Raw genomic sequence first — 26745 nt, 5'->3', positions numbered from 1 at the left:
AAGACTACAGGTAATAAAATTGTACTATATGTGGTATTCAAACTAAATGAGTAGATTTTAGCTGCTCTTGCCACACACACACACACACACACAAAATAATGGGTAACTATGTGGGATAATGGATATGTTCATTTGCTTCACTATAATAACCTTTTTTACTAGCTATACGTATTCCATAACATCAGGTTGTATACCTCAAATATACACAGTAAACTTTATTTTTTTAAAAAAGTCACAGTGACATATTACTATATGCCTATCAGAATTGTCATCATTAAAAGGACTTCACAAACCTATCGTGACAAGGATATAAATCAACCAGAACTTTCACACACTGCTAATGGGCATGTAAAATAGTACAGCCACTTAGGGAAACAATTTGGCAATGTGTGAAAAAGTTAAACATACAACTACCATGCAATTTAGCTATTCCACTCTAGGTATTTTGTCAAGAGAAATGGAAGCTTAAGTTCTTACAAAGATTTGTACATGAATATTAATAATAGCATTACACATAATAGCCCAAAACTGAAACAAGTCAAAGGTCCATTAGCAGGTGAACAGATAAACAAATTGCAATATATCCACACAATGGAATACTACTCAGAAATAAAAGGAATGTAATATTGAAATACTCTACAACATTAGTTGAAAATCTAAATCAATTAGGTTCTCAGATTCCCTCCCCTTCTCAGAACACCAGAGTAACTGCTCCTTGGTCTCCCCAGCAGTATGGGAGATGTATTCTCTGGCATGGATAAAATACATAGTCTCCAGACTAGAGGATAACAGGCACAGCTGAGGCCAGAGGTGCCAACTAGAAATGAAATACTGAATGAATGTTTACATACTGAATACTGAAACCCATAAACATCTTCCTTGACTGGGCTTCTGAAATACCAACAGTCTGGCTTATACACTGTACACGGTATACTGGAATATTCTTATCAATGAAAATATAAATAATTCAAGAGGACCTAAATATACTGACAGTGAGAGTTTCCCCAATGGAACCCTGGTGGGGGAACTCAGACCACCCTATGGTAAAGCCAGTGTACTAGAAAGTAGTTTACAACAGGCAAAAATATGGGGGGGGGGGGGTGAGGGAATTAGCCCTGATTTGCAGCCTTCATCAACTTCTGTGATGTAAATACTCCCATTTGAGGTCACTTAACTCAGAGATGGGAAGAGATGCCAACAACTGTATTTTATAAGCTGATACAAGCAGATCCAGCACACCACTGCAAAGCCTACAATCGATAAGTCCCAACACCATGAACTCAGAGCTTCCCGTTAGCTTTTGAAAACCTCCACTCTCAAATATGAGCAAACAGCCAAAGATATCCAGGCATCTGAGGAAAGCTTTTATTATTAAAGAGGCCAAAACAAAAAATTAGAAACAAACCATGGAAAAATATAACTTGAAGGCAATTTAGACTATGCAGGGAGAAAATACTTCCAAAACTAGTATCATTAATAATAAAAGATAATGAATGCTTTTAAAATGCAATAAAAAGAAAATTAGAGATGAGTTCTCAAATTTAAAAAAATAGGATAGCAGAAACTTAAAACTCAGTAGAAGAATTGAAAACAAAGCTGACAAAATATCCCAGAGAATTAGAAAAAAGGCAAAGATATGGAAAAATAGAAGGGAAATCATAAGAAAAGTAGAGCACCTACTCAGCAGTTCCAACATTGAATAATAAAGGTTCTTAAAGTCAAAACACAGAAAACAGGAGCGAGAAAATAACGGAACGAATCATTTATAATAAAAAATTATAAGAACTAAAGTTCATTAATTTTCAAACTAAAAAGTACATGGGTAGCTTTGATTAAAAATAAAAACTTAAAAAGATATAACTAAAGTAAGTCTGATATGGTCTTTTAAATTTCAATTAAACAAGTAAACCAAATTCCTAAAACACTGATCCAGGGCTATTCTCTTTAAATTCTAGTAATACCAACAACTCCTCACTATTCAGGCAACCTAGAATGAAGAGAAATTATTCATAACTTACTTCTACATACACTGTCCAAGCTCTTACGATATACAAGAAAATATGGCAGATCCAAAAACAAAAAAATAAATACATAAATATCATCTCTTCCTCCGAAGAGCTTACAATCTAATACAGAAAAATATACACAGAGATTTTATAATACAAGCAGTAAGCATAATGCCTACAGCACAGCAAATACCCAATAACTGTTTGTTATCAATATTCTTGTTCTTATCATGAAATAAATGCTACAATAGAAAAATCTATACCTCCTTAAATTAATATGTCTATTTAAGGCAACTCCAATAAAAATCTCTATGGGATACTTTAAGGACAACTCAACTAAAAGTTCTAAATTGCATCTAGAAGAATTTACAGCAAAAAAATTGTAAACAAGAAACAATAATGAGATGTGTGTACCACCAATTATTAAAACATATTACAAAATAATACTAAAAAGTGTTATTCTAGTGCCAGAATATAGAGATCAATGAATACAAGAGAGGCCCCAGAAACAGACCAGTAATAAATACAGGAATAATCTAGACATTTGAAAGAAGGAGAAAAAGAAAAAAAAAATCACTCAATGAATAATCCTGAGAAAAATGTTTTAATTATTGGGGAGGAGAAAACAGTCATTCAATTCCCTACCTCATGCCATGTAGCAAAATTAAATCCCACATAATCTGTCCTTGCTTTATTCTCAAACCTCATTTCTTACTTTTTCTCACACACCCTATTCCAACCACACAGCCCTTACTAAAAACACAAGTGTGCTCGCACCTTGTAGCTGTTGCATCTGAAACTCTCTCCCTAGAAGGCTTTTTCCCTCAGATAATCATACAGCTCAATCTTTCTGCTCAAATGCCACCTCTTTAGAAACCCCCTCCCTGATTCCTCAGTCAAAAATAGCACCCTCTCATCATTCTTTTTCCCCCTTGGGATGGGACTTAGCACCACTGGACATCATACTACGTTACTATGTATTTATTTGCTTACTGCTTATCTTGCCACTAGAATGGAAGCTCTACCACTATCTTCTGTGCATAGAGCAGTGACTGGAATATTGTAGGTGCCCAATAAGTATTTGTTAATTAAAATACAAAAATATTGAATACATAATATATGAAAAATGTCAACCTCACTGACAAAGAAAACAAAAAAAAAAAAGAAAAACATACCATTAAATATTTTTTATCAGATTGAGTAAAAAAAGTCAATAATATTCAGTAATGGATAGGATGCAGAGGAAAAGACATTATAATAAACTGGTGGTGAAAATGTAAACTGGTACAATTTTTCTAGAAGAAAATTTGACACTATATAAAAGGCTTAAAAGTGTACAAACTTCTTACCTAGAAATTCGACTTAAGAGGAATTACTTTAAGGAAGTAATTAATAGTTTGTACAAATATTTAGCTGTAAGAATATTTATCACAATGTGACTTGGAGAAGTAAAAACTGGAATTATTTTGATACCCGGCGCCACTTAGAATAGTTATTCTCTCTTTGCTCTCATCAGCGAGATTTCTAACACTGCCTGCCTCTGGATCTTGGCACTCATCTTTCTCCCTCTGTAGCAAAAATGCCTTTCCTTTCTTTCTCTCTAGCTCTTTTACACAAGGCTCACAGCACAGTGTCTTACAAGGCCCCACAGCACATGGCTTGAGCGCCTACCGATTAGATTTTTTAGTTCATGTCAACCGCTCTGGGAGTAGAAAGTCCACAACAGAGCAGCCAGGGCTCCCAGAGAGGATGCAATTCTTTTTAGTTTTACATAAGGGCTCAATATATGTGACAGATAAAGAGATATTACTGTCCTTGAAATCAATAAAATAAAAACTTAAAACAAAATAGAAAAATAGGCAGAGGATGTTTTAAATTTTTTTATTTTTAATTATTATGAGTACATAATAGTTGTATATCTTCATAGGGTACATGTGATCTTTTGACACAGGCATGCAACATGAATTAATCAAATCAGGGTAATTGGGGTATCCATCACTTCAGGTATTTAACATTTCTTTGAGTTAGGAACATCCCAACTCCACCATTTTAGTTATTTTAAAGAATACCTTCACTTATTGTTGATTAAAAAATATGGAACGCTTCATGAATTTGCATGCCATCCTTGAGCAGGGGCCAGGCTAATCTTCTCTGTATCATTCCAATTTTAGTATATGTGCTGCCGAAGCGAGAACTAGGCAGAGGATATTAACAGGCAATTCACAGAAGAGGAAATGTAAATGGCTAATAAATACTTGAAAATATAACCAACCTCACTGTGGCCAGAAAAATGCAAACCAAAACAGTGTTGGTCTATTTTTCTACCAACAGATGAATACAAATTTTTAAAGAAAATCATTGAGAACAAACAATGGAGGCCAAAAATATGAAAACATAGTGACTCTCATAGAATGCTGATTAAAGTGTGAATTGCCACAACCTTCTTGGCAAGTAACATGGCAATATCTAATATCTATATGTCTAGTATCTAATAGCCAATTTCAAATGTGAATACTGTTGAACCCAAAAACTCCACTTTTTGGAACTGAGGTCTATGAAATAATAGTATTAATATGAAAACTACACACACAAAAATATTTATTGTAGAATTTTAACAGTACAAAAGAAAAGGCTCATGAATGTCCAGCAAAAAAGGAAAAATTAATTAGGTTTGCACCACACCATGGAATACTATGCAACTAAATATTAAAATAAATAACTTTGACCTATATGTATCGATCTTGAAAGTTAACCAAAGCATATTAAGTGAAAAAAGCAAATTGCAGAATGTCATGTGTGTATCTCAATATCCCAAATGCTTTATATGTATTAACTCATTTATATCCATACAACTATAAAACAGATACTATTATTATTCCCATTGTACAAATGAGAAATATTTGTATTAACATAGAAAATTACATGCAAAAATATATTATGAAATCTCTGAATTCTTTGAATAATTGTAATTGTCATGTATTTCCTTAAGGAAAAAAAGACAATAAGAGGAGAGAAAAGGTAGGTTTGCTCCCAGATACTGAAGAGCCTCAAAATATGTCAAGAAGCTTGGACTTCTTTCTGTAGGCAACTGGAAACTAAATGGTTAACAGAAAGATACTAAGCATGTTTCTGACAATGATTGGGTCAGTGTTTTAGAATTGGGTTTTGTGACAGGTGGAAAGCAAACAGAGTGAGGGAGTCAGGTTCAAGTCTGTTTTAACAGACCAGGGTAGGAACACACAAATTTGAACTAATGGAGATACAGTGGTAGGTAAAGAGAGAGAGAGAAAATTCAAACAGATGTGTCTAAAATAAAACCTATGAGAGATGGTATGCATATGGGTAAGAGGAAGATAATGACTGAGGTTTAACCATGAACTAAATGCATGATGATGATGGTATCTCCATTAGAGAGAACTGCAAGGGCAGTGGTACCTTTCGGGGAAGTGAAGTTTCAGTTAAAGCTGATGAGAACACTAGGTTGCTTAGAATACCTCAGGCAAAAAATGGAAAAGAAATGAGAAAATACTGCAAATTAACTCTCATACATTTTTAAAAATTTCCTGCATGTTATTAGACCTTATAAATATTTAGTAAGGGAAGATAGTGATATTGATAACTAAAATAAGATTCAGGGCCTATAGATTTCATTTACCTATACCATGTTGGTTCCTCATTATCAAAAGGAATTTAATTATATCAGAAGCATAAAAAAATTCTATTGAATGGCTCCTTTTCTTAGCAAAACAGATATAGATACATCTTTTTTTAAACATGGAAGTTTAGAATAGAAATTTAGCGCATATATATATTTCTGTGTGTGTGTGTGTGTGTGTGTGTGTGTGTGTGTATGTATTCAACTGCACCTATTGACAGAGCCTCTAGGCACAAACCCAAAAATCCATAGAACATCCACACACATTTGAAACACTATAAATAAGCCAATCCCAAACCCTCCAACTAAAAACTTCATTTTAAAAAAAGAGCTTAGTGTTTAAAAGCTCAAGCTTGAGCTAAAGTTCTGCTTCATTCCAACTTTTTGAACTGCTTTCCTCCCTTTATTCAAACATAATTTGAAATTTAAAAAGAGGACCTAGATCAAAACCTTGAGTAACTTAAGCCTGTTTTATAAAATGCAAGTGTTTCTAGGTACCTTTAAGGGAAGTCTTGGAAAAGTTTAAAATGCTTATTACATATCTATTCCCAAAAAAAGGAAATTTATAGATCCTTGGTCTCAGTTCAGTACACATTCAAATCCCATTTCCCATGCCTACTTGTCAATATCTTAAATTCTATATGTGAGAATTCTTGCCCAAAATGAATGAGACAATTTGAGAGCTTCAATGATCAAAGATTTAATTTCCTTTGTTATACTATTTGTACTAATGTAACAAATCAGACTAGTATGTTTTAAAATAAATGTAAATAAAATAGATTTTCTACTGAAATTTAAATAACCAGACATTCATTAGTCAGAATATTTTATTCCCTGAGCTTTCACATATTAAAAATTATTCTTAAATAAACTGTAAGCCTGAGTTTCTTGGGCCAATATCCATATGTATGGCAAATAAGATTTTTAAAAATCCTCATTTTTTTAATCTTAAAGCTCTCCACAAATTGATTGATCATTGTTTTACCCTCCATCAGGCTATGTGAAAAATCAATCAGGAACAATATAAGTCTGTTTCAGCTTTGCTTGATTCCTATCTGACCCCTGACACATGACATCACTGCAGGGCGCCAGATATGGAAATTCATATTGAACGTGCATGTACCACCACGGGCAGGGTCAGAGTATGTAGGAATAGTCTTCTGATGGATCAGATAATTTTAAGGAATGCAAAAGAAAATCCCTCTTCTCCTTAATTTGTATCTTAATAGTTTGCTTCCATTTTTGAATGAATTAGACACATATACACATGCTATTGATTACTACCAGTTAAATTCTTGTCTCTTTAGTGATGATATAATTTTATTATCATGGCCTAGAAGTGCTTCATATGTCTCACAGGGGTCTATTGCAACACTGTCCTATAGAAATCTAATGTGAGTGAACCATATATGTCAAGTTAAATTTTCTAGTAACCACATTAAAAAGATAAAAGAAGCAAAATTAGTTTTAATATATTTTATTTAACCTAGTATTTCAAAAATATTATTCCAACACATAATCAATATAAAAATTATTAAGATAGTTTATATTCCTTTTTTATACTGTTTTAAAAATCAGTGTTTATTTTACACTTTTAGCATGTCGCATTTAGGACTAGCCACATTTCAAGTGCTTGATATCCAGATGTGGACAGTAGCTACTATATTGCATAGCACAGATCTATATAATTATTCCCAAGGGGAAACAAGGAAACTTAAGATTAACTCTGATAATATCAAATGCTTTCCAAAAATAACTGAAAACATTGGCTTTGTAGTAAATAAATGTCCATTTGATTGTGTCAAAGACAATTTCTTAAAGATTTCTTACCTTTAGAGCAAAAAATCCCGTTTCCCATGCCATATAGTAGACTATAGTGCACAATTTTACAAAAGCACATTAGGAAACATTGTAGCCAAAAATTATACTAATCAAACATTTTCTTAATAAATAGTGTGCACCTTAAATTACTTAATGCAACTCTCAATAACATGTCTTCACACAGCAAACCAGAACTGGCTATGAGCAGAAATAACTCAAGTTATAAATCACACAATTTATGACCTCTCTTCAATACATACAGTATATGCTACAAGACAGAATTTTGGAATATGAGAAGAATTTGTAACCAAGCACAACCATAAACACACAGTCAAGAAACATGAGAGGAAAACTAGAGCATCTATTTCAACCTAGTTTCAGCTTCATCACACATGCTAAAAGTGTAAAACATTCCTCTCAGCCCCTATCTTCTCTTCTCCATGTGAATGTAATTCCTGAAAAATAAACCAACCAACAAGGCAGATTAATCTCTCCTTGTTCTGAAAACACTGATTTTGGTGGCGATTGTTTTTCCTATCCTCATATTATCTTCTTAGGTAACAATAATTCAAGGGTTCTGTGGTAGGCAAGATGATGGTACTGCAAAGATGTAAACATCCCAACCCCCGGGAACCTGTGCATTATGTATGTTACATGGCAAGGCAGGTGTAAGGTTGCAGACACCTTAAATTGCTAACCAGCTGATCCTAGCTTAGATGATCCAGATGAGACCAGTGTAATCGCAGGTATCCTTAAATGGAGAAGAGGGAGACAAAAGAGTCAGACCGGAGAGGGGCACAGTTAGAAAGACTCAACTGGCCATTGCTAACTCTAAAAATGGAAAAGGAACACGAACCTAGGAATGCAAACAGCCTCTAGAAGCTGGAAAAGGCAAGAAAACAGATTTTTTTTCTAGAGCCTTCAGGAAAGAATGTAGCTCTGCTGACACCTTGATCTTATCCCAGTGAGACCCAATGACCTCCAGGGCTGTAAGATAACACAGTTGTGTACTTGAAGCCAGCAAATTTGTGGCAATCTGGTATAGCAGCAATAGGAAACTATTACAGGTGCTTATTATAAAAACACTCCCAAAATGTGAGACACTCAGACCTTCCTAAACACTTGGGAATCTAAGGTCACATGAGCAAGAGAGCATAAACAAAACATTGACTGGAGACTTACATGTCCTAGAAATTATGCAAAATGCTTTATATCCATAACCTTACTTAACCTTCATAACAACTATGTGAGAGAGGGGCTTTTATAACCCCCTGAATTTTCAAATGAAGAACTGAAGGGCAGAAAAGTAATTTATCAAAGATCACACAGCTAGTTAACATTGGAGGCAAGACTTGAAATCAAGCTGAGTCTAGAGCCAATGACATTAACCACAACACTATACTATAATTTCATTAGTTGTTTTTTTTCTGACCATATCTTGCATGAATCTCATTGTTTTTATTTACTTGTCATTTATTATTATGAAATTGAGACTTTTTATGTTTCATAGTCAATTGTATTTCTTCCATGAGTAGCTTGTTTATATTCTTTGCCTTTTTTTCTATCGAGTTTTTCATTTTGATTGATTTTCATCATTCTTATTGATTCGAAGGAGCCATTTTATATTAAATTAATAGACAGTAACCCCTTCAATGTTGCAGATGTTCCCTTAGCCAACCTTTCAGCTGAGTTTACAGTGAGTGTCCTTCCCTTGCCTTAAATGTTCACTAAGGTTTTTTTCAAGATGGCTGATGAGAAGCATTTCAAGCAGCCTCATCCATTTAGAAGAACCAAAATAGTAGGTAGACAATCACATGTAATACATTATCCAAGAGGGAACATGGGAGGTCAACAGAAAAGCAATAGGAAACACCAAAAACTAGGAAGGAGAAGGAAAACAGGGACTGGCTGGGAACTGGGAGTGAGTCCCCAATATAGGAGAGAAGGAGAATGAGAGTCTTCCTCCTACAGTCCACTTTGCCACTGGGGAGTTGTACAATCCAGGCCATGCGAGAGCACCTTAACCCTCCCAAGCCCTGAATCTAACTTAGGGAGTGGCCAGGAGACTATGAGAAGGAACTGCTTCAGGGAGGGAATGTGTCCTGGGTCCAATGCCCTTTCTGAAACCCAAACGGCTACAGTAAGATGCCGTTTTCGATCCTGGCTTTGAACAGACTGTGCGTGGTCCCGGGAACCAGCAGTGCCAGCCCTAGGCATTAGGGAAATTCAGGCTGCTGCTTGCAGAACCTGGGTGTGAGCAGGGCGAGAGCTCACACAGCTACGACTCAAAAGTGAGCGTGGCGTGGGCTGCAGCTGCCAATGCTGGAAGCAGGCACCACCCCCTGGACTTGAGCAGGATGAGAGTTGCTGCAGAGGTTTGGTCTTGAGTTAGTGGAGAGAGGGTGTCCTACAACCAGGCTGAGTCACAGGCTAGGCACAAACTGCTGGATCTGACAGAACAGTACAGTCTACTGCAACAGCTGGGACTGAGAGGAGAGCCCCTTTGGCACTGACGCAAGAGAGGGACACATGTCCCCTACCTGCCAGCCAAGGCTGAGACCACTGGGGCCACCCCTACCCTCCAGATGGCAGGACCTCAGTACAGCAATGGCCACCCCTCACCCAAGCATTCAGCCAGGGGCCTGAGGATCACCCCATCCCCGCCCATCAGAGCTGGTGCATGCACTCACCATTGGGGGCCTGAGGACAAGCTTTCCAGTAGACTCTGCTAGGCTTTGGCCCCCCTCCCAGCAAGACAAAGTGCAGGATCTGAATCCTGGGGGCTGCACAACCCAATCCACCACGTGGGACACCCAAGTATACCTCATAGGGCACTGAAGTTAGATATGAACACCCTGCCACTACCAGCTTAGCTGACTCCTACCTGCAAGTACCACCTGCTGGCCTGAAGACCAGCCCGCACAACCCACTACCAACACAAGGGCATAGCAACTGGGACCCAGAAGACCACCTGACCATGGCTATCACATCACCTGTGACACACTGGCCGTCCAGGGGCTTGAGAACCCACTCACTCACCTGGTACACCACTACTACAACTGGCATCCGAGAAAGCCAAGCAGAGGTCCAAGAACTGGCCCACCTGGAAACACCAACACAGGTGCCAGTGTATGCCACCCCACAGCATAAGGATAGACATGCTTAGCCTACCACCACTACCAATTAAACCTAAAGACAGGCCTCTGTCATCCCAGTCCCCAGCAGAGCTTCACCACAGCCCCCACCAATAACTACACCCTTACACACCAAGAAAACCACATATAACACTAATGCTGTTTATCGCCAAAGAAATCATACAAAGACTACTGCATGCACCCATAAACAAAGCCAAAGGGTGCTACCCAACCAACATCATAGTAAGAACTTCAGGAAAAAGTCTCCCCAGCAAAAGGACATTCAAAAATACTAAGAAGTGACTGTTACAGCAGATGTACAGAAATCAACATAGAGACAAAAGACACATGAAAAAACAAGGTACTACGATACCCCCAAAGGAACACAATAAATCTCTTGCAATAGATCTTAACCAAATACGCATTCTCAAAATCCCAGATAAAGAATTCAAAATCTTGATTTTAAAAAAGCTCAATGAGATGCAAGAGAAATCTGAAAACTAATACAAAGAACTCAGAAAAACAATACAGGATATGAAAGAGAAATTGACCAAAGAGGGAAGATATCTTTTCAAAAAACCAACAGAAATTCTGGAACTAAAGAATTCATTGAAGGAAATATAAAATAGATTTGAAACCTTCAACAATAGATTAGATCAAGCAGAAGAAAGAATTTCAAAACTTTTAGACACGTCTTTTGAAATAATCCAACAGACAAAATTAAAGAACAAAGAATATTTTTAAAAATGAACAAAGCCTTTGAAACATTTGGGATGACATAAAGTGACTGAATTCATTAATTATCGGTATCCCTGAGGATGAAGAACAATCAAAAGGTTTAGAAAACCTATTTAATAAAATGATAGACAAAAACTTCTCAAGTCTAGCAAGAGATTTACAAATCCAGACATAGGAGGCTCAGCAATTCCCAGGCAAATTCAATGCAAAAAGGATTTTATCATGGCACATTATAATCAGATTATCTAAAGTCAACATGAAAGAGAACATTCTAAACATAGCAAAAGAAAAGAGTCTAGTCACCTATAAAGGAAATCCCATCAGATTAACAGCAGACATCTCAGCAGAAACCTTATAGGCCAGAATGAAATGGCATGATATATTCAAAGTGCTAAAAGAAAAAAAACTTGCAGCCAAGAATTCCATTAATATATACAGCAAGATTAACTTTTATAAATGAAGGAGAAATAAAGTCTTTTGCAGACAAGCAAATGCTGAAGGAACTCGTCACCACTAGATCAGCCCCATAAGAAATGATCAAGGAAGTCCAAAACTTGGAAATGAAAGGACAATATTTACCATTATGAAAACACACATAAATATAAAACTCAGTGGTAAAGCAATCACACAAAGGAAGAGCAGAAAGGAATCAAATGGCACCACTACAGAATTCCACCAAACCACAATGACAAACATTCAGAGAAAAAGAAACAAAGGATTTATAAAACAACTAGAAAACAATTAACAATATGACAGGAACAAAATTTTACATATCAATATTAACCCTGCACATAAATAGATTAAACCATTTAAAAAACTTAGATTGGATAAATGGACAAAAAAAAAAAAAAAACATGATTCAACAGTATTATGCTTACAAGAAACACACTTAAACTATAAAGACACATATAGCCTGAAAGTAAAGGGGTGGAAAATGATCCCCCACAGAAAAAGGAAGCCAAAAGTGAGCAGCAGTAACTAGCCTTATATCAGATAAAACAGCATTTAAGTCAAAAATAGTAAAAAAAAGAAAAAGGAGGTCATTATATAAAGATAAAGGGATCAATTCAGCAAGAGCATACAACAATTCTAAATATATATATGCACCCAACACCGGAGCACTCAGATTCATAGAACAAATATTACTAGACTTAAAGAGGTAGCAGCAATACAATAATAACGGGGAGTTCAACACACCAATCTCAGCATTGGACAGAACTAGAAAGAAAATCAACAAAAAGCATCGCACTTAAATTGTATTTTAGAGTTTAGACCAAATGGATCTAACAGACATTGACAGGACATTCTACCCAGTAACAACAGAAAAGAATAGATATTCTTTTCAACACCACAGGGAACATTCTCCAAGATAGACCATATGTTAGGCCACAAAACAAATCTCTACAAATGTTAAAAAATCAAAATTATAACAACTATCTTCTAATACCACAGTGGAATAAAGGTAGAAATCAATACCAACAAGAACTTTGGACATTATACAAATACATGGAAATTTTAAAACATGCTCCTTAATGACCACTAGATAAACAAAGAAATTGAGATGGAAACCAAAAAATTTTTTGAAACAAATGAAAACGGAAACAAAAAATACCAAAAACTGTCAGATACAATAAAAGCAGTGCTAAGAAAGAATTGTATAGCATTAAATGCCCAGATCAAAAAAGTGGAAAGATTAAAAATTAACAACCTAATAATACATCAAGGAACTAGAAAAGCAAGAAAGAACCAAATCCAAAATTATCAGAAGAAAGGAAATAAAGATCAGAGTAGAACTAAGTGAAATAGGGAATAAAAAAATACAAAAGTTCAACAAAATGAAAATTTGGTTCTTCAAAAAAAATAAACAAAATTGAAATAACAGAGGGAGTGGAGAAAGATGGCCAAACAGAAACCTCCAGCAATCATCCCTCCACACAAACACCAAATTCAACAACTATCCATGCAACCAATCACCTTCAAAAGAACCAAAAATCAGGTAAGCCATTATACTACCTGGTTTTGACATTATATCAAGGAAAGCGGCACTAAAGAGGGCAGGAAAGACAATCTTGCATTGCTTACGCCACCCCTTCCCCATTCCCCAGCAGTACCGTGCCAGCACACCCAGTGGAGAGAGAATCTATTCCCAGGGGAGAGAGAATGAAGTGATCGTGGGACTTTGCATTGAAACTCAGGGCCTCCCTGGCACAGGGGAACATACACAGGGTAGAATTCTGCCGGTGCCCACAGAGGGAGCATTTAGACCAGCCAGGCCATAGGGAAGTCCTCTGCCAATGGACTTGGGGTGCACGTGACCCAGTGAGATACTAGCTGCAGCAGCCAAGCCAGTGCCTGTGTCACCCTGCCCCCAACTACAGGCAGACTAAAAGACAAACCTATCAAATATAACTACAACAACTTTTTGACAGACAGATATGAGAAGATTAAAGGAGAAAGGTATGTAAACATAAAATCTAATACCTGATCCATAGGAAGGCATTCATTAAATGTTATTTAATTGTTCTAACCTTTTTATTCTTTCTTTATAGAACTCTTGAAGGTATTTTTATTTTCTTTAACACACTTATATAGTGAATACTATGTGCCAGTTACTAGTCTAAATGTTTTATAGATATTAACTCATTAAATCCTCATAACAACCCTATCAAATAGTACTATAATTATTCCAATTTACTGATTAAATGACTAGGGCATAGAGAGAAGTGAAGTAATTTGCTGCAGGTCACACAGCCCATATCGGGTGAAGCAGGGATTCAAACCACAGCCTTTAATCATTACCTATTGTCTTGTTATTTTAATACCTAAGTAATTTATTCTTTATTGCTATTTTGGATGAGATATTATTTTTCATATCTTTTAATTACTGCTGCTTGTTAGGAAATCTGTGTTTTTAAAATTAATTCAAAACATAGTTATTGAGTATACACTATGCACAGGCACTGTTCTAGTCACTTACAGTACAGCAGTTGGAGAGGCAGGACAGAAAAAAGAAAAATATTCCTGTCTTCATGGCCTTTCCATTCTGATTTGGGTAGACAAACAATAAACAAATGAATATATAAATATATCAGACAGTAAGTGATATCAAGAAAAGTAAGAGAAATGCAGACTGCTTTTGTACGTAGTGTAGTCACAGAAGCCTCTGGGATAAGGTAACTTTGGAAGAACATTTCAGGAAGAAATGGGGTTAGCATGTTCAGGAACAGCAAGGAGGTCAGTGTGGCTGGAGCAGCGTGTGCTAGCAGGAGAGCCACCAGGGAGAGGGGGTCAGAGAGGTGGGGCCAGATCACACAGAGCTTGTGGCCATTCTGACTTTGGTCCTGACCAATATGGAAAGCCATTGAAGAGTTTTGAACAGAGAAATGACATGACCTGATGTACACTTCAAAGATCATTCTGCTGCTCTGTTAAGAATATCCTGAAAGGAGAAAGGGTAGAAACAGGGAGCTCAGACTACTACAGTAACAGGGAAGACAATGATAGCTTAGAGCAACAAGGGTAGTGGTGTGAGTCGGGAGAAATGCTTGGACGATCTATTTTAAAGGAAAAGCAAATAGGATTTGCTGACAAATTGTTTGTGCTGTGCAAGGAAAGAAGAAACAAGAATGACTGCAAGATTTCTATCCTGAGCAACCAGAAGGATGGGGTTGGCACTTATTAATTTGCAGGAATTCTCTTAGATTTTCTAGGTATAAGGACCATGCATCTCTTTATAATAGTCATTCTATGTTTGTTTGTTTTTTCTTATACAACTGCATTGGCTAGAACCACAAAAATAATGAGCGGATAATTTTTGTCTTGCTGATGAATTTAATGGCATGCCTGGTAGAATTTAACCACTTAGTATGATGCTTGCTGTTGGATTCTCATGGATACCTTTTTACCTTATTAAGGAAGCTTATTGTCTCAGTAAAGAAGAAAAAGACAGAATAGAACAATATAATGCAGCAGTCCCCAACCTTTTTGGCACCAGGGACCAGTTTCATGGAAGACAATTTTTCCACAGCCGGGGGCAGTTCAGGTGGTGAACAGCAATGGGAAGCGGCTGGTGGCTGTAAATACAGATGAAGCTTCACTTAGATAGCTCCCCCCTTGCCACTCACCTCCTGCTGTGTGGCCCAGTTCTTAAATTTCATGGAAGACAATTTTTTGGTGAGGGGGCAGGGAAGGGGAGTGTGGAGCTCAGGTGGTGATGCACAGCCCGGTTCCTAACAGGCCACTGATGGGTGCCGCAGGTATAATGGATAAAAGCACAGACTCAGGATTCCAATGGCCAAGGCTCAAATACTGGTTCCATCTCTAACTGCATGACTTTGGGAAAATTATTCAGTGCCTCAGTTTCCTCATCCATAAAATGAATATACCAGTAATACCTCATAGGGTTATTGTGAAGATTAAATTAGATAGTCCATATAAAGTGCTACCATAATGCCTGACACATAGTAATCACCATTATTCCTGTAGGAAGTTTTCATCTAGAATGGCCATTGTGGTTTGTTCAATTTATTTAGGATATCTTTCACAATGATCATGTGAGTTTTCTCTTTTAATACATTAACATATTTCTGATAAGAACCATCTTTACACTCCTGGAAGTAAATTTGTCTACTTAAGCAGACAAATCTTTTAAATATTTTACAATATTTTTAAATATAATCCTGAATTCGATCTGCTATTTGTAATTTAAGATTTTTCACTCATTTCATATGTAAAATTGTCTCCAGTTTTCTCATCTTTTTTATTTCAGTTTTGGTACCAGAGTTATGTAAACTGAAGAGTCTTTGGCCTTTTTTGCAACCTCCAGAATAAGTCAACCAACCTAGAAAATGTCTGTTAGCTGGATATTTGAAAGAACATGTAAAATCATCTGGGACTGACACTTTTGTGTAGTAAATCTTTAATAAATTTCTATGGTTGTGAATTTATTAATAGAGTCAACTTTTTCTTACATCAATTATGTAATTAACATTTTCATGGATTCTTATGGATTTCCTTATTTCCATTCAGGTTTTCTAATTTATTCACTAAAAATTATACATATTTTTATATTTATTGTTATCGTCCATATTTATAGTTCTATTGCCATTCTAATCCCCAATGTTCTGTATTATTTTTCTCTCCTTGATTACCCTAGATGGGTCTATTTTATTGGCATATTCAGAGGTTAAGTTAACTTTATTTTTATCAAACATCTATTGGATATGTTATTTATTTATTTTCTTTTTAGTTTATTACTTTCTGTTCTTAACTATAAGCAGTCAATCATCCAACTATTTATTGTTTTATTCTTTTTCTCATTCTTTGAGTTGAATGCTTAACTCATTTAATTTTTTTCTTTCTTATTTAAAAGAAAAATCATTACAGGCTGTGAAATTTCTACTGAGTATGGTTTTGCCCACATCACCTAGGTTTTGACAAGTTATATTTTCATTTCAATTATTATATATACAGTCTGTATTTGTAATTCAGTTTTTATTTCCTTTTTATCCTGAAAATTAGTGTTCTTTTTTTAAGTGTTTAGATTTGTTATCTATTGATGTATTTCCAGTTTTACCATATTATAATCAGAGAATAATTATTCAACTTTCAATAATTTCTTTAGTTCTTTTAGTTTGTTTTTTTTTTAATTAGTACGTATATACACATGACCAAATTTTAGTAGCACTTTAAACCCTCTCCTAGGCCCATCTGTGCACTTCCTTGTAAAATACACTTTTAGCAAGAACTCTACTAAGTCAGTCTAGCAAGAATCCCCACCTTGGATATCTGATCAGATTCCTTATCCTTCACCATTCCCCAGGTGATAGCTGATCACCCTGGCCTACCTTCAGCTAGAATCCTGCAGGGTTACTTTAGCCAGAATCCTCCCTACTCCTGAAGTTTCCCCTTAGTGATTCTCCATACACAGATCCTCACCCTGTTCCTTGGCTATAAAGTCCCACTTTCCCATGCTATATTTGGTATTGAGCCCAATCTCTCTCCCCCACTGCAAAATCTCATTGTACTATTCCCTATACCTATTGCAATAGTCCTAGTCCTGAATAAAGTCTTCCTTACCTTGCTTTAACAAGTGTCATTGAATAATTTTTCTTTAACACACAAACAATGAAAAGTATATTCTGTTTTTTAGGGAGAGATGTTTATTTTTCAAGTTTACTAATTGCATAATTCAAATCATCTATAACTAGTTTGTCTCATTTTGAGAAATGTTATACACAGTATATCACTGTCATTGAATTATTATCAAATTTTCTTTGTATTTCTAAGTTTGCTTCATGAGTCTTGTTGCTGTGTTTTTCAGTTAAACTAAAGAATGACAAATGATCTTTATGGATTACATGTCTTATTGACTTATTTCCATAGAATGCTTTTCACCTTGAATTATTCTTGGTTATTAACGTTTGCTACCTCTATTCTTTGTAAACATTTTAACTGGTATGTTTTTGCCTGTCCTTTTATTTTCCTTCTACTTCTATCATTTTATCTTAACTATATCTCTTGAAAACAGCCTATAGGTGCAGTTTGCTTTTTTGTTTTAAACTCTGAGAAGCTTTGTCTTTTAATTTGTTCAGATTTGTTATTATTCCTGTCACTGAGTATTATGTAATGTTCTTATTCTCCTTTCCTGTTCTTTCTGTCCCCCTCCTCTCTCTTTTTCTGTTTTCTTGATCAAGCATTCTTCACTTCTTTACTTCTTTCTAGTTATCTTTCCTTAACATTTTATTTCTATATAAATAGTCCTTTACTTTTTGCAAATATTAATATATTAAACCTATATTTCTTACTGATGTCAAGAATTAAATTATAACTATGTCCATCCTTAACAAAGTATAATTTACATCTTATCCTACTTTCAACCCAAAGGTTTTTGATCAAATAATGTGAAATTTTAATGCTACATTGCTATTATTTCCTCTTTTTTTATTTCAGAAACATTTCTTAATAATTATGTTGTATTTGACAATCATATTCCCAATAGTGATTTAGGTTTATTAATTTCATTGTTTGCCATGGTTTCTTATATACCTCAAAAGATTATATGAGCTACTGATTGATATCTTTTGCTGCCTTGAGGTAACCAAAAGTCACAGAATAAATACAGTGCCATGTTTCATAAAGTCCTAGACATTGGAATAAGATTCTTCCACCCAGCACTGCAAGGGGTCTTTAACTCTGAATGATATGAAAAAAGGATTGGGACCATGAGGTGGTCACATTTTAAGGAATGCAATCTCTGTGTAAAAAGGCTATCTGCTCTCCTACCTCCCCATAGGTGTAGGGGAAAAGATACTCAACTAGTTTCCCTCCTCAAAGTCCAGAGAAGGGAAGACGAAGGAAAAGCTGAAGAGTGTTGCTGGGGCACAGTAAACAATACTCCAATGTATGGCACTGGGTGCTAAGTACTTAGAACAGACAAGGACATTGGCAGGGCCTCAGAAGGAAAGTTTCTTTCTGACTCTCTGCTGCCCTTCTTCCTCCTGCTCCCCTTTTTCCCCCAGAGCAGGCCATAGAAACTAGAATTCCTCTTCCCCACGGAAGGTCATAGAAACTAGAAATATTACTCTACCCTTCCCCTGCCTTTCTCAGCTGGCCATAAAGACATTCTCTGACCCACTTTGTCTGACAGTAGCTCATAAGACCCCCTCATTCCAGAAGGGGTCCTGCCCTATACCCAAGAAGAAGGAATGCCACACAGAGAGACCAAGAAGAATCTGAACTGACATGTCTTGCTGAGTTTACCCACTCACTCCACTACCATTAAGTCATTCCCTTTTCATCCTCCCACATTTCTATGTGGCTATCCATTGTCATTGAACCTAAACATAAAAATGAATGGTTTTTGCCTGGGTCTTTGGGTCTTCATTTCTGAAGCTTTCTATGTCATGTAAAATTTTGATTAAATAAATCTGTTCTTCTATTCTCTTGTTAACTTGTCTTTGGTCATAGGAGTGTCAGCCATGACCCCTGTGATGAATGAGGAAAGGTCTCCACCTTTCCGCCCCCTACAGTTAGTTCCTGCATGAAGGAATAACTGACAAACTCAATCCAGGGCTGGACACTCTCTTTGCCTGACCTCTGCCAAAGCTGCTGGAGTTAAGGCAGGGTGGAGGTGGAGGTGGAGGTGGAGGAAGAGGAGTAAGGAAACATTAGACTGAAAGGACAAATTATTCCTGGTCGGAAAGCACAGTTTCTACAATGTATGGAATATGGATCCTGCCCAGACCCAGGGAAGCCTGAATTGGGGGAGTAAATGGTGAATGAGGTTGAGAGCCACAAGCTGGCCATCAATCGTGCAGCGGGAGGTAAACAGGCAGGAGGGAAATACAGCCTGAAGCCAACCCTGGGTGTGACAGCATCTCTCTGTGGGAAGCTATTGACAAACCTGCTTGGGAGTAAAGAGAGAGAAAAAGGTCAGAAACCTTGCCAAGGACAGTCACCTTGTGAAAGAAGAGACCCTTTTACCCCTTTGCCCTCCTCCCTGCAAAGTGGAAGCACTGGGTCAGGGGCAGAGGGAACAGGAAGGAAGGGCATAGACAGGGAATAGACCATGCATTCCCTGCTGTAACAAGCTGCTTGTGCAAAGGGAGAAAGCTTTAAATGAAACATGAGGATGAAGTTCTCAAATAGACAGGACCACAAAGCTGGAAGATTTAAACTACCATATATCAAGACAATGTAAAATAACTCCTGGCACAGGAATACATAACTAGATCTATGAAACTGAATAGAGCCCAGAAACAGACCCCAATCTATATAGTGTCTTAATTTATGATAAAGATGACATGGAAGTACAGTGGAGCCAAAATTGACTTTTAATTAAATGGTGCTGAGTCAATTTCATATCTATATGTAAGAAATGAATCTGAACCCCTACCTTGAGCCATATATAAAAATAAACTCTAGATGGATTACAGACCTAAATATGAAAGGTAGAAACAATAAAACTTCTAGAAAAAAACATAATAGAACATATCCATGACCTTCAGGTAGAAAAAAATTTCTTAACATACAGAAAGTACTCAACATGAAGAGAAAAAAATTGATTATTTGGCCTACATAAAAAGTAAGAACTGTTGATTGTCAAGAGACACACCATTAACAGAATAAAAGGACAACCCACAGAGAAGATAACTGTGTGTGTGTGTGTGTGTTGTGTTTGTCTGACAAGACATTTGTAACCAGAATACGTAAAGAACTCCTACAAATGAACAATAAAAAAAAATTTAAAGGCATACAACCTAATAAAAAATGAACAGGCATTTAAAAAAGAGAATATTCAAATGCCAACTATATATTAAATATATGTGTGTACGTATATATGTATACATACATGCAGTTGTTCAACTTCATTAGTCATCAAGAAAAATGCAAATTAATATTACCGTGAAATACCACTAAATACCCACCAGAATGATTAAAATGAAAAAGAGAGACAATATAAAGTGTTGACAAGGATATAAAGCAACTGGAATTCTCATACATTGTTAGTGGAAATGTGAATTGGTACAAACACTGGAAAGTTATTTAGCAGTATTTATTAAAACTTCACATATGCATACTCTATGACCAGCAATTCAGAAATTCTTACCTATGTTCATCAAAAGATATGTACAAGTATGTACATCACTATTCATAATGGCCCCAAACTGTCCCTGAATAATAGAAAGAATAAATTGCAGTATATTCACAAAGTAGAATACTACCTAGCCATGAAAAAGAACAAACTATTATTACTCTCCACAAATGAATGAGTCTTACAAATATAAAGTTGATCAAAAGAAGTCATATACAAAAGAACACACACTATATGATTTCATCTCAACAAGTTCAAAAAGAAGAAAACCGTTATGTTAGAAGTCAAGACAATAACTACTCTTCTGGGGGATAGTAACTAGAACAGGGCACAACTGGGGTTTTCTGGAGTGCTAGTAATATTCTATTTCTTGATTTGAAATCTAGCTACAGAGATGTAATGACTTTGTGAAAATAAATCGTGCCGTACACTTATGATTTATGTACCTCTCTGTAGGCTTATTTAAACAAAATGAGCAGCACTAAGTCTTAATAGCTAGAATGTGACTGATGTAATAACAGAAAGTGAAAAATGATAAAATTAGATTTAGATGTCATTAGGGAGTGTGTTATTCAGTAGGAATAGGAATTTCATTAGATCACAGTGGTAGCAGAAATTGGAAAAATATAATTGTTTGGTGTTTATTTCTCATGACCTAAGAATTTTCATCATTTCAATTATATTAATTTTCCTTTTCTTGAAATTGATGGGATTCAGGACATGCTACCTCACAATATGATACTTTGGTACCCGAGAAAATGGCAGAAGCAGGAAGGTCCATCTCTCTGACTTTCTCTCCCCCTTCTGCTTCCCTGAAACAGGCCATAGAACCTAGCTCTCCTTCCCCGGAAAGCAGGTCCTAAGACCCTCATGTCAGAGGGCTTCTCCCTATACCTGAAAGAAAGAAATGTCTTCCTGTATGAAGACAACATGAAGAATCTGAGCAAACAGGTCTTGTTAAATTCCCCCCATATCATGCCCTTCTGTCCTCCAATAATACAAAAGTACAACTCCCCATAAAAATAAATTTCTCCTTGTTTCTTCAGGTCTTCATTTCTGAGTATTCCCCTGTCACATAAAACTTATATTAAATATATTTTTATGCTTTTTTCTTGTTAATTTGTCTTTTGTTACAAAGGTCTCAGCCATAAACTTTATAATGGGTAAGGAAAGAGGTATTACTTTTCTCCCATACAAAATCTTGGTTCTAATTTAACTTCATTGAAGGACATCCTTGAAAAGTTTTGTCTGAAACATCTCTCTTGGTACCACAAAAAATATTTATGTTATACCCTCATACACATCTATAAATTGAATGCACAGCTCTACTATCTTTTAGTATCCACTGTTCAGACAAGAAGACTAATGTCAATTGAATTCTGTCTTCTTTTTGGAGAGTGTCTGCTTATTCAGTATAGAATCTTAAAGATAGTTTATTTATCCATGGGATTCAGAAATTCCATTAAGATAAATCTAAGGACAGGTCTTCCCCCAAGCCTTATCCCCAACAGTATCGGTTAGCACTTTCTCTGCACTTTCAACTGAAGATTCAGATTTGTCTTCCTTTCAGGGAAAGGTTATTTTATTTTCTTACTATTGTTTCTTCTATCCACTTTATCCTGTTTCTAAAACATTTATGAATACAACGTTAGACCCCCTAGATCTATCACATACATCTTTTCTCTCTCATTTCTCTCTTCGTATCTTTCCCCCTGCCTTCTGAAATAATTATTCTACTTGTATTTTAAATCACTGGTTTATTTTTCAAAAATGTTCATTCATTTTTATAAACTTTCCTTTCTCTAACACTTATCTTAAATCTCTTAATAACTTTAAAGTTCTATCCTCTTGCTAGAGCCTTTATTTTATACATATAACTTCAAAGTAAACCAAACCCTCTATCATTTAAATCAAATTTTCAATGAACAAAACACATCAACAATTCAAGGTTTTCATAAATATAAGGTAGTTATTTTTATCATCCTTTTTGTTTTTTTTTTTTTTGGGGGGGGGGTTATAGAGACAGGGTCTCACTTTAATGCCCAGGCTGGAGTATAGTGGCTGATCATAGCTCACTGTAACCTCAAACTCAAGCGATCGTCCCACCTCAGCCTCCTGAGGAATAGCTAAGACTAGAGGCACACCACCACATCCACCTAATTTTTTAATTTTATTTTTTTGTAGAAACAAGTTCTCACTGTGTTGCCCAGGCTTGTCTTCTTTTTTCATCCCTACAAACTAGCTGGACACATTTTATAATCCCAAGCAGAAATACCCCAATTATGTTAAGTGACTCAAAGGGTACAGTTAACTTTGTATAAATAGATTAAATTTGCTTGATTGCTCTTTTTCAGTGAAGACTATGTTAAGTTTAAAACTGATAGCTTTATTTGTTTTTAACAAAGACATAGGGGAAAATTCTTCTCATCCATTTCAATATACTCTAAATCAGCCACACATATAAACACTAGTCTAAGTTCCCCACAACTAGAAGAAATCAAAACAATCTGATAAAAATCTAGGAACTAGTATAATGAAAATGAAGGGTACAAGAGAAATTCAATAACATGCTCCTTTCTGTTTTCTTTTTGTTTGACTTCCCACAAAAATCTGCACTCATGGGTGACATCTATGTTTTCACTGTAAGTTTTCAATCTCGATGACATGACAGTGACCACATATTCTGACTGGGTAGCTACTCTCTATCTCTGTATTTACCAGCTCTAGAAATTAATCCTAGAGGTAAACTGAGTTTTTTTCACCAAGACCACTTGAGATCCTGGAAATCATCAAAATATAGAAAATCACTATGTTGGCTTGGTCTTTTGAGGCAGGAATAATGAAAATAATTTCAGAAAAAATCCTAACCAGAACATATTCAGGGAATTTTTCTCTAAACATTTTATTCAGAAGATTAGATGCCCTCTTTTGCCTCATCCCCCTCCAGTTCTACTCTTCCAAATTCAGTTTTCTGTCCCTGCCCCACCCCGAACCTGATCATCATGTAAAAGCAGGACCATAAAAATGAATACTTATTAAAGCATCTCAAGAATATGTCTACTATTCCATTTTGTGAATCTAGTTCTACTAATCAAGGAAGAGATACTAGAAATCCAAATAAAAGTATTTCTTTTAATTTTGAAAATGTAGAACATTGCATTATGATATCCTTGATGTTATTTGAAGAAAAATATTACTTAGTAAGTAGGAAGGAGTGGAATGCTTTTTCTAAAAGGGCCACAAAGAAGTAAATAATATTGGCAATAAAAACAATATTAATAATGTACTACCTCTCTCAGAATGAAAGATGATGTTGCTAATCCAGACAAGCTAATGGGCATACTTTCCTAGTTGGGGTAATAATATTTCACTACCAGTTATACATACAGAAAATCTTTTCTAAGACTATGTGACATAATTAACCATGCTGTATGTATCAAGGAATACAGTAGTGGTTCTCAGAACTGTTCTTCAGAACCTTTCAGAGACCTCAGGTAAAGCAGGGTCGCATTCTGGGGCACTCTGCCTCATTCAGATAGATATCTTTATTCATTATGCATACAATAAATACTTATTAAGCTGCATATTACATGCATGCCCTGTGGTTAACTAGCACCCTCTGGGATCACAGCTGTGACTACAATAGAAATAGTCCCTGCCCTCAGGGAGTTCAGTCTAGTTAAGGACACAAATATCAAGGAGGTAATCGTACAAGTAATTAATTAATGGCCATAGGTACAAGCACTATAAAAGACATGTACAGAGTGCTGCAAAAGCATATGACAAGGAGTCTCTGGTGAGTTTTGTTCATCTTATGGGTTTTCTCATGAGATTTTAGCTGAGTAAAGGATACATGCTCCCATGCCACCAAAATAATGTAAGCTAACCTGGCACTTCTAATGTCAGTTAACAAATCTAAACTCTGATGATCTTACTTTATTGGGGCACTTTAACTGACAAGAGCTACACATTGAATCATTAAAGTATCTTAAGTATCTCTAAACATCAGACACTATGTTAGATGCTTTGAGGCTCCAAAGGGACACTCACTTAAGAAAATATTTTAAAATACTTTATTGAATGCTTAATATGCTAGGCATTGGGGATTACTGTTTCCATACAAAAATTAGTCTCCAGCATTTCTCAAAAAAATTATTTTTTTCCAATTCCCAAATCCCCCCCAACAAAAAAAAAATCAATCAAGAAATAAGGAAAACCAGAACCAGGAAAAGTACTGCAATTCTCCTGCGAGAATTAAAGCTTAACAACACAGAGACATTAGCGGTTCAAAGGAACACGTTGATGTCAAGGTGGAAACAAGAACAGGAGATGCTGACACATGGAGTGGAACATTAAGGTTCCAGGAACCAATGCAGTTGAAAATAGGAGAAAAGCGGTCATATTTAATCAGTCAGTTTTGTTTGTAGCTGTTGCAGAGATATGAGTATTCATGACCTTGTATGCTGCTAACAGTGAATCACTCTTGCAAGTAAAATAAATATTAACAAGTTTATATGCATAATATACTTTGTACAAGTTCTATGAGTGGTGTTCCAAGAAATATCAAGTTTTGGAAGCAAAATAAGCCTGTATATTGGCAATTTTGACACATGATTCTATGTGGTACTGCTAGCTTTGCTAGGAGGTCTGAATGTTTTATAACTTGAATACTACCCAATAACTATCCACTGGTGTTTTCCAGTGTTTTAATGTTCACTAGAGCCTATAGTTCTTTATAACTACTACTAAACTTAATATTTCTCATGCATTAAACAAATTTTATATATTCAAAATAATGAGAAAAGCATATAAAAACTGTTGAAAGTATTTTAAAAACAACTTCTTATTTCAGGAATTCCCAGGAATTACTATTTCTCATTCCTGAATCACAAAGATTAGTATTTATTGGGAATCTGGAAATACTATGTTGGATAAACAAAGCTGACTAAGAAAGCTTTCCAGCCTCTTTGGAGTTCAGAGCTTAGGAGAGGGATGCAAACATGGAAACCAAAAAAAGTGTTATAGGTGTTATGATAAAATTCTATTTAGGGCACAGTGAAGACACAATGGTAAAATAAGCAGGCCAATTAAGCCTACAGAGGCCTGGAGAAGGCTTCATAACAGAGATGATGGGCTTGTGAGTTGGGTCCTGGAAAACAAAAACTATCGTCTAGGTCAAATAGAGGGATGTATGAGGTTGCTGATAGACAATACCAAGAGAGGGAAGACTTTGTGCAAAGACTGCAGTCATGAAACATCATGGGTTGTTCAGCAAAAACTTAGTCTAGTGAGGAAGGTGGAGAGTTTGATAAGAGCTGGTTGGGAAGAGCAGAAAGAGATTTAACTCAGGGAGGGCCTTCTAATGAATGGGAAGGTCTCCCAAGAATCTTAATAGTTTAACTGACATGATCAGATTTATATTTTAGAAAGATCCCTCTGGAGGACACAAGGAGGGTGGTTTCAAAGTGTATGAGACTGAGATAGATACAGCAATCAGACTACTGCAACAGTGAGGCACATCCCTAAACTTTCTACATTGTTAAAGGTCCACACATGTCCAACCACTATAGGGTGAAAATCTGTAAGAGGAATTGGCAATGGAAGTGAGTACTAAGTATAAAGGGTAAAAAAAACAACAAGCAAGATTTTAAAAGAGAGCGCAAGGCAGTGATGATGTTGATTGTGTCATGAACTGAGAATGATAAACTCAACTCTCTGCATCTAAGGTACATCCAAACAAACAAAAGGAGACCTATATCTTTACTACTGTTAAATTAAACTACATTTGGCCTGAGG

At 35.9% G+C, this 26745-nt stretch overlaps 1 protein-coding gene and 1 non-coding gene across 7 annotated transcripts in view; both read right to left on the bottom strand.

The window, feature by feature from the left end:
- ANKS1B (ankyrin repeat and sterile alpha motif domain containing 1B) overlaps nt 1–26745 on the bottom strand; it is a 950573-nt gene that overhangs the window by 829367 nt on the left and 94461 nt on the right. The gene's annotated exons all lie outside the window — the stretch shown is intronic.
- Nucleotides 4095–4201, bottom strand: LOC123640838. Its single transcript, XR_006736083.1, has one exon. It is a non-coding gene; the product is annotated as a U6 spliceosomal RNA (small nuclear RNA).

The sequence above is a fragment of the Lemur catta genome, chromosome 6, assembly GCF_020740605.2.
Source record: "Lemur catta isolate mLemCat1 chromosome 6, mLemCat1.pri, whole genome shotgun sequence".
Lineage (NCBI taxonomy): Eukaryota > Metazoa > Chordata > Mammalia > Primates > Lemuridae > Lemur > Lemur catta.
The sequence above is the reverse complement of the archived record's forward strand: the minus strand, read 5'-3'. Positions and strand labels throughout refer to the sequence as shown.